Source organism: Rhinopithecus bieti, unplaced genomic scaffold, assembly GCF_001698545.2.
Source record: "Rhinopithecus bieti isolate Rb0 unplaced genomic scaffold, ASM169854v2 scaffold_44723, whole genome shotgun sequence".
In the NCBI taxonomy this organism is placed as follows: Eukaryota; Metazoa; Chordata; class Mammalia; order Primates; family Cercopithecidae; genus Rhinopithecus; species Rhinopithecus bieti.
The window spans coordinates 170301-180254 of record NW_016817963.1 but is presented as its reverse complement, the minus strand read 5'-3'; the positions used below and the strand labels follow the sequence as shown (position 1 = coordinate 180254).

Genomic DNA, 9954 nt, shown 5'->3' with positions numbered 1-9954 from the left:
AAAAAAAAAAAAAAAAAAAAAAAAAAAAAGGAAAATTTACCATTACAAGCAGATAGAATTTGAAAACTCCTTTCCCCATTCTACCTAGTTTATGTGACTAGAGATGAGGTTAGACTCAGTTTGGGAGGCTAGACAACCAAACAAGACGCTGACCTTAAGAATCAAAAAATTGTTGCCTCTTCACTTTTCCTGTGGATATAACTTACCAGAGTTTACTTGCTGGGTACACCAGATACTGCTCTTCTTCATTTCCAGGGATTTATTGTCCCAGTTAAGCAGCTGTGTAGAGAGGCTGTGAGTTGCAGTCAGTGGCCAGGAACACAGGCGCTTCCCCAAGCTGCTCCTGCCAAAGTGGAGATCGTCCCCTAGAGAGGCCCACGGTGATAACTGGTTCCTCTCCATGCCCTTCCCCATCCCTGTATTACTAACCCAGTGCTCACCCCCAAGTGGAATACTGTTTAATTTGGCCATCCATCATTCTATAATGCAGGGAATGGATTCCTACCGGTAGGTCCTGCGATGTGGTGCCGTTTCCTGGGTTATGCATGAAGTTGACCTATCTGCCAGAGAGGGTAATTCCATCCCCAGGATCTTAGGCTCCTTTCTTCTTCTCAGCATAAAGGAAGCACTCTCATTTTCTAATACCTCAGCCTAAGAAAGTAATAGAAGTGATCATTACTTTCATGACCACAGCTGGCTCCTCAGAACAGTGTTGTTCCTTTGGAGCAGTATTAATATTAATCAGCCATGACACCCTCTGAGGATGAAAAGTGACCGCCTATCCATGCATGCTCTAGGCAGGCCCTGCTTGCTTTGCCAACTCCATTTCTCTCCCATTTCCCCCTCTTTTTTCTTTCCATTTCAGTCACACTGGTCATTAAGTTGCTAAAATAATCCAAAGTCTTTTCTTCCTTAGGGTCTGAGACTGCCCGGATTCAAATTCCACCTTCACCACTTAGTAGCTGTGTGACAAGGGGCAAGTTGCTTAACCCTTCTGTGCTTCATCTTATACCTCTGTTAAGCAGGGTTAACAGTAGTTCCTACATAGGGTTGTGTTAGGATTAAAGAATAGAACATATGTAAAGTTCTTAGAATGTTACTGGTTCATAGTAATGTCTCAAAACATTAACTCCTTCTCCTCTTTGTACCATCCCTATCCTCCCCAACAAATCTCTTCTAAAAACCCCTCCCCTCCCTTTTTCCAAGTCTGGATTTCTAATATGTCCTATTAGTAGTTGTTATATAAACTGTCATGACCTTGAGACCTTTTCTGACCCTCTGATCGAAAGTAGCTCCTTTGTAATTTTCTCTCACACCTCTCTGCCTGTTTCCTTCATAGCACTTATCTCAGTTTGTGGTTGTATATTTATTTGCTTTTATTTCTTGGTCATCATCTTTCTCCATGACTAGGCTAAAAATGTCATTGTCAGAGTCCTTGGCGGTTTCACTCACCCCTGTGCACGCTGTATCCATCTACACAGAGCAGGCAAATAATACATATTTAGGAATGAAAGCCTGCCTCCTCTGAGCAGTCAGCAGCCTACAAAGGGAAACTGAAATTCTGAATTCGAACTCTGTAATATGCTGGAGCAGAAGCCACATTGCTGGGCCTCGGTGCTGGGCGTCCTCATTGTGGTTGGCATGAGGGGGTGGGGAAGGAAGCACTCCTCCTACTTAAAAGAAAACGCCATGTCAGTTGGACATCTCAGCTTTCCTGAGCCTCAGCTGTGGAAGTTCACGGAAGGGGCAAACAGGAGACACTGCTGGCCAGCCAGTGGACAGATGAAGCCATGGGCCAGCTTAGAGGAGGGATGTCATTCAGCAGTACCCGTGAGACAACTTGTAGGGACCTCAAGAAATATTTGAAAGATACCTTACAGGGTATAAAAGGTCCACCATCCCCAGGCTATGGAAAAAACCAGGGAAATTTGAGTTGGGGTGGTTCCTGTTATCTGTACAGTCTGGTAAGGCCAGGGGAAACTAGAATGACAGTATTCATTCTATCATGGCCAGAACTCAACCCTGTGCGCAGAGTTGACAGACAGAAATATTCCAGTGAAGGCCCCTACCAGTCACTGGGGGAGAAAGAGCAGTTATCAGTACTCCCATATCATTACCTGTGTGGCCTCCACCAGAGGCTTTGACCTTAACAGGCTGCAGATTGTATTGGTGGGGAAAATTAATCATTTTCTTCTTCTTTTTTTTTTTTTGAGATGGAGTCTCGCTGTCGCCCAGGCTGGAGTCTAGTGGCGTGATCTCGGCTCACTGCAAGCTCTGCCTCCCGGGTTCATGCCATTTTCCTGCCTCCACCTCCCGAGTAGCTGGGACTACAGGTGCCTGCCACCTCGTCCAGCTAATTTTTTGTATTTTTATTAGAGACGGGGTTTCACCATGTTAGCCAGGATGATCTCGATCTCCTGACCTCGTGATCCGCCCACCTCGGCCTCCCAAAGTGTTGGGATTACAGGCGTGAGCCACTGCGCCCGGCCTAAATGAATCATTTTCTATCATACTGAACCTTTAAGTAAGTCACACTTCCAGCACTAGCCAATAGTAAAGGATATTAAATATGTTTCTATTATCTGAACAGGGAGGAAAGGGGTCTTCCGAGAAGCATATTTAGTGCACTGGGAAATTGTTCATACCAATACTTTTATTTTATTTTATTTTATTTTATTTTTTTTTTTTTTGACATAGATACTTACTTATTTGCATATTTAAAGTTTACACACATGCCATGACTCCAATGTTTTAAAAAAATAAGCCTTAACAGCTCTGAGACACACGGCCTCTTCTGTATCCCAAGCACGTCTCTAAATGGAGGTAGAGCACATGTTCCTATTTTACACACACTCATATGGGAGATAAGTGGTTAAGGAGGACTAGAAACCCAATCAGGCCTACCAGGGTGCTGGACAGACACAGAGCATTCCTAAGGGAATGCCACCAGAGAAAAAATACACGTCTGTACAAATATCTTTATTTTCATACTTAAAAAGAATCACATACTCATTCCAACAGCTTTACCAGGCATGGCCAACCCAATAAGTTACACACTCACTCAGGGACTTGGAAGGTTATTGCACAGCTCCTTAACTGACCGGGTCAAGGCAAAGTGGTCACTTTCCCCACAGCCAGCCTCTGGATTTGCCTCCTGTGGGGACACCGTGCCTGGCACAGGCTGACGGGGCGGCTGCAGTCGAACCTTGCCTCCAGATTATGAATCAGCATAAGTAGCACAATTCTCATGGCTATTTTCACTTCAGAGTGTCATGTTTATTGATGTGGAGCTTTCTGAATAGGAAAGTTAAGGCACACCTGCTCAGTAAAACAAATATTTCTCGTAGCGTTCTAGATTGAGGGCAGCAGACAATGGTAAAATAAACTTCAGTAGCATGTTCCTGACAGGTTATACAGTAGCCCTGGCTCAAGGATTTCTCCCCCTGCATGATTCCTAAGACTGTTTGCTAGTTGACTCTTTGTTTTGGCAATTTGATGGTTTTGATGAATTTGCTGTGATCCAGGGGTGTTCAAGTACTTCTCTGAGCATTGGCCTCTGGCTGGGATTATGCTTCAACAGTCTTGAAATGAGGTCCCTGGCTCCCTCTGTTACAAAATCAGGGAATGTGAATTCAACCCGTGATATTCTTTTATAGGTCTCTTGGTATGTGTTTGCCTCAAAAGGAGGCTTCCCAACTAAAAACTCATAGCAAAGAACTCCAAGGCTCCAGAGATCCACCTTCTCATCATGCATCCGACCTTCAATCATTTCGGGGGGCAGGTAGTCCAGGGTGCCACAGAGAGTGGTCCTCCTGGAAGATGGAGCATGTACGGACCACCCAAAATCTGCAATTTTAAGCTCTCCAGCTGATCCAAGAAGTAAATTCTCCGGCTTAATGTCTCTGTGAATAACTCTCTTCGAATGACAGTAAGACAGGGCATTTGCCAATTCTGTTATATAAGTAGCAGTTCTCTGCTCATCAAACTTTGAAAGTTTCTGAAGTTCTCTATAGACTGTTCCAAGTGGTGCATATTCCAGAATTAGGTAGACTCTGGTAGCATCATGGAAATAACCATACAGTCTGAGAATATTAGGATGCCGAAGGTGGGACTGTATTTCTACTTCTCTTCTGAGCTGATGCTCCACTCCGGCTTTCTCCAGCTGAGCTTTAAATAACACTTTAAGAGCCAGAATAAACTTGCTCTGTTTTTCTCTTGCCAAATAAACATTACCAAACTTTCCTTTACCCAGAGGGCGACCAATTTCAAAGTCTTCCAAAGCCCACTGCCTCTTTTTTGATTCTTCATTTTTCTGTTTTGATGCCAGTTCCTCCTCAGGAGTATTTTCAGGTGCCGACGGCAGGGGCTGCTTGCTCTTTGGGGTATGACTCAGTGGCCTGGAGACAGGATGAGGTACACTGGTTGCCTGCAATTGCTTCTGCTTCTGATTCTGAACCAGTTTGTGACTGGAAACAAGCTTTTGTGCTTGCAAAGGAACACGCTGGGAAGAATTTGAAGGACACAGGACCCGCTGAGCCTGGCCACGATTTGCAGGTAATGGATTCTGACAAGGAAATTGCTGAGTCACGAGAACACGTTTTGGACCTCCAACTGGAGCTGCAGGCTTAACAGGCCCTGAAATGCAGTTTTCTTTAGATCGGTCCATGATGCCTGCGACCCAAAGACCCGGGTCTTCCAAGAGCTCAGCCCATACCAATACTTTTAATGCAGAGGGCATCAACCTGAGAGTCAGGAAGTCACACCTGCGTCTTTCTTATCCCTTAATTTGTTTCGTTTTAAAAATGAATAACAGAAGTTTATAAAACAAAATGTAAACAACCTTCTCTTTCTCCCACTGCTCTTCTAGTCCGATTCCTTACAGGTAGTCACTATTAAAACAGGCCTGCAGCTGGGCGTGGTGGCTCACGCCTATAATCTCAGCACTTTGGGAGGCCAAGGTGAGTGGATCACCTGAGGTCAGGAGTTCAAGACCAGCCTGGGCAACATGGTGAAACCCCTAAAAATACAAAAATTAGCCCAGTGTGGTGGCACACGCCTGTGGTCCCAGCTACTTGGGGCGGGGCGGGTGGGGGGAGGGAGCCAAGGCACGAGAATTCCTTGAACCCCGGAGGTGGAGGTTGCAGTGAATCGAGACTGTGCCATTGCACTCCAGCCTGGGTGACAGAGCGAGACTCCGTGTCAAAACAAAAACAAAACCAAAAACAGGCCAGCAGGCCTTCTTTCCCACTGTGTATGTACATTCCTGTATACATACCTCCAGCCCCTACCCATGCATGCATAAGAATTCTTTTAAAGGGATTATATTATGAACACCTTTTGCTGATACAGGGATAGCCTTACCTCCTTCTCATGTCTGCAGTGTCTCCACGTTCAGAGATTGCACTTTATTTGATCATCTTTTTATTGAAAGCCATTCTCTTATTGGTAGGTAAGCTGCTTCCATTATTTTTTTGTCTACAAACTGCTACATTGAGTGTCCTCGTACATACATCTGTAGACTACATTCCTCCATGTGTATTTACTGGGTCAAAGTCATATGCCTTGAGAATTCCAGCAGCTGGATTTAGATTGCACTTCTGCTTGGAAGTGTTAACATGGGCATCCTAACTCGTTTGAATTAAGTTTAGACCAGCTAATCTTCAAAGTCCCTTCTTGCTCTAATGTGGGTTTCTGTTTGTTTGTCTGTTTGTTTTTTATTTGTTTGTTTTGACGGAGTCTTGCTCTGTCACCAGACTGGAGTGCAGTGGCATGATCTCGGCTCACTGCAACCTCCGTCTCCAGGTTCAAGTGATTCCCCTGCCTTGGCCTCCCAACTAGCTGGGACTACAGGCATGTACCACCATGCCCTGCTAATTTTTTTTTTTTTTTGTATTTTAGTAGAGATGGGGTTTCACCATGTTTGTTGGCCAGGATGGTCTTGATCTTCTGACCTCGTGATCTGCCCATCTTGGCCTCCCAAAGTGCTGGGATTATGGGCATGAGCCACCACACCTGGCCTGCTCCAACGAGTTTTGAGATTTCCAGCCTCCTCTAGGTGCTGGCTGCTTGAGGCTGATTTTTATACTGGGTTTTAGAAATGATTCTCTACCTAGAAGAGAGACAAAGAGAAGAAGTATTAAAAGCAAATGAGCAAATGCAGCTGAAAATTGACATGTAATTCATGGGAATTGGATGAAATTAAGCCAAGGTGCATGAAATACACTTCATTTTGTGAAAGGATAGATCTAAAAGTGATGTTTGCCAAGAGCAGTCCACATAGATATTTCATCTCAAACAGTGTCTTGATATTTAGAGTTGAGTGTTCTCAGTACTTAATGGAGGGCAGTATACCAGGGTTGGTGCTAACCCAACCCATAACCTTTGAGCCATAGTCCCTGTAACTGTGTCATCAGCTGGTTTCATAAGAGAACATGCCTAAACCTGCCCAATCCTTGGCTGGGGATGCTTTCAGGAAAATCCAGGGTGCTGTTGAAGTTTTGTAGGTGACTCAGGTAGTAGAATTCTGCTTTTGAGTCAAGACAGAATTTTAGCTTTGCTTGGTTGGGGGTTTAGTCACTGGAGCTAGCCCTCTAAGGTCATATTGAAGTAGGCAGAAAAATTGTCTATGGAATATGTTACCTTGAAAGATGATTTCATTTTAATTGAAAGATTCACGAGATTTTTCCTTATGATTCCACATTGATTTTAGTTGATGATGTTGTTACTCCCCTCCTTTCTAGGAATAATAGGTTCAGTCTTAGAGAATGACCATCATGTTTCCATCGTAATCCAGAAACAACTACGATGTCCAAACCCTATGACATTGGCTTCCTAAATGAAAGCCAATGGAGAATCTTGGAGCAATTCATTCTAAATAATTGGTGAAGCTTTTCTTAATAAAATACAGAGCTTTCCAATTTAATTCAATAGTACTAGGTACCCACTCCACAATACTGAGATTTTTAAACTGTTATAAAGTGAACATTTGGAGAGCACCCATATATCACTAGGCCTTAGGAGAAGAAGAAAAAAAAAAAAACCTGAAATCTTCTATTTAAAGAAGACATGTAAACATACCTACGAGTGCAGATCCAATTTCTCCAAAACAGTATGCCAAGAATAACTTCATTGAATGTTGTAAAGATACAACCCTAATCAATACATATCCTTTTTTATTTGGGGCTTAAAAGTGCTGACCTAAAATGTTAATGGATACGTTTATTTCTCCAACACAAATCCATAATATCACCAATCCAGAAAGACTGGCATAGAGAAGTTGGCTATATACATGGTATTTATTATTCAGTTAATAGATGTCTGTGTCCTGTTTAGAATCCCCAAATGATTTGTAAATTATTACATGGAGTTTAGATTATTATTTCTACGTTTAGCCACCTTTTTATCCAAATACTGATTACTTTATTAGCATATTAAGTGGAAGTGTGTTAAGCCTGCTTGGGCCAAATAGTGAAACACTGTCCCAAAAAAGAAAAAATAAATAATAATTAAAAACAGGCTAGGCATGGTGGTTCATGCCTACTATCCCAGCACTTTGGGAGGCTGAGGTGGGAGGATCGCTTGAGTCCGGAAGTTCAAGGCTGCAGTGAGCTATGATTGCGCCACTGCATGCCAGCCTGGGCAACAGAGCAAGACCCTGTCTCTAAATAATAATAATAATCATAATGATAAAAACAAAAACCCAGAAATATCAGATGAGACAGGCTAGTGTTACTGTTCCTTTATCCTCTTTTAATGAGAATTAATTTAAGCCCCCACGTAGCAAAATAATATACAAGATATTTGCAGAAGGCAAACATTGACCTCCAGACTCCTCTAACTTTCTAGACGTTGTTTATTCTTGAGCCTCCAACTTCCCCATTATTTTGCTCCAATGACTTCCCCAATCCACAAAGTTTCCTTATTTGTATTTTAAGCCCATCCTCTCTACCCTCATAGCTCCTTTCCTGTAATTTTGAAATTCCTTTTAAACTCTCCTTGCATCATTTTGATTCCAGAATACTTACGCACTCAGTCACAACCATTTGCCTTACAGAAGACATCCCCGAAATGTGGCCCAAAGGAAGAAGCCCCTTGACGAAAGGGGTTGCCCAGATAAATGATTCATTGCCTAAAGTGATGGACTTTGTAAAATGTCATTTTTATTTTGGAATGTAGGAAACTGGTTTCGCTGTCTTTTGAAGCATCATCACAGAGGCATAAACTGAGGAGCAAAGCTTATAACTGAGAGGTTTTAAATGCAAAGGGTAGGGGAAACAAACAATATCCCACCAGGAGAGAGGTCTGATAGCTCAAGTGTCTCCTTTCCTCTCCTGGTCGCCTCACACGCAGAGACAGTCTTACTAAATGTGCTGTGCAGCAGCGACGTGACTCATAGTCAGCTAACAGAGCAGGAAGTCACCTGACGACAGATGGGAAAGTCCAGAGTAGATCGAACGTACTTTTTAAGGAAAGGAAATAAAGAAGGCAATTTGTAGGGCTGTCACAAGGTTAGAAACCCCGATTATATTTGATAGTTCTGTGCAAGGCACTAGCTTGGGAATGCATTAATCTGTATATTAAGTAATTACTACCATATTTGCAAGCTGAGTAAGTAGGTTTCAGTCATTAAATAAAGAACAGTATTCTTGATTGGAAGGATGAAATTATGCAATCTTCACTGGATTGAGTTAAATAACAAATTAATATCTGGGGTCTTGGCAGGGACAGTCATATGCCAAATTGTGAAGCAGAACATTGTCTTTGTCAGTGTGGTTGTCTGCTTTGGGGAGTTCTTCTCTTGTCCCAGGGGTTTAGGGAGAGAAATTGAAGTGTTTTAGTTAATCAATAAAACCAGAAATATATGAGGACTTGTTGTCTGCCAAGTCTTCTGCAAGGGAGTGTGGGGCAAATGGACAGGAAAAGATTCTTGAGGAGCTCTATCTAGTTGGGGGCAACAAGATGTAAGCATCTGGAAAGGTAAGTAACAGTGTAAGAGTTGTTTCAAAGAAGAACATGATGGATTACAAAATAACAATGTCAATAGGATGTGTTGTGGACATTCAGAGAAAGGCGAGGTTAGTGTGGGCAAAGTGGATAAGGGAAGTTTTTGGGCAAACAGTGGATCTAGAGCTATGCTACACTTTCAAATCAGAAAGAATCTATAGGTAAGTAGCAAAGTCCAAATCAATTATCCTAGGAATGGCAGCAGCCAAGCAGATATTTGAATGGGCTGGTGGTGCAAGTCCACAAGTCTAAAGATCTGGGTTAATCTTTGTTGAGAAAGACTGTTGAACAAAGGTGCCTCAATTTCCTCATCTGTAAAATGGGTGCAAAAAATGTCCAACCTGCCATCCAGGTTAAAGAATTCTGTGAATCTCAGTGTAAACTATAACTCATGTAATAACCTTAAGCTATTGTTAATGGTAGTGTATGATGATATTAGGAATATAATTTTGCATATAGAGATACTGCTCGACTTTAAGGACTAAAATGGTAATTTGAACAGCCATACATAGGTTATGAGGAAGAGTTCGAGATAGGGGTGCTAACTATAAATATCAAATTGCAACATGTAGGTGACCGATCAGCACTTTCATCAGCTTGCTCTGGGGTCTTGCTAGAAGCAGGATGAGGACATTTGTTTTTCAATATTATAACTAATAAAGGTATTTTCTTTCTTTCTTTCTTTCTTTCTTTCTTTCTTTCTTTCTTTCTTTCTTTCTTTCTTTCTTTCTTTCTCTCTCTCCTTTCTTTCTTTCTTTCTTTTCTTTCTTTTCTTTCTTTCTTTCTTTCCTTCCTTCCTTCCTTCCTTCCTTCCTTCCTTTCTTTCTTTTCTTTCTTTCTTTCTTTCTTCTTTCTTTCTCTTTCTTATTTCTTTCTTTCTTTCTTCTTTCTTTCTCTTTCTTATTTCTTTCTTTCTTCTTCTTTCTCCTTCCTTCCTTCCTTCCTTCCTTC

The 9954-nt window shown here is 42.2% G+C and overlaps 1 pseudogene across 1 annotated transcript; it reads right to left on the bottom strand.

Annotated features, from left to right (window-relative positions):
- Positions 1 to 2960: 2960 nt before the first annotated feature.
- On the bottom strand, positions 2961 to 4683 carry LOC108518254 (aurora kinase A pseudogene; annotated as a pseudogene). The gene has a single exon (XR_001882331.1). The product of XR_001882331.1 is annotated as an aurora kinase A pseudogene (transcript).
- Between the last annotated feature and the right edge of the window lie 5271 nt (positions 4684 to 9954).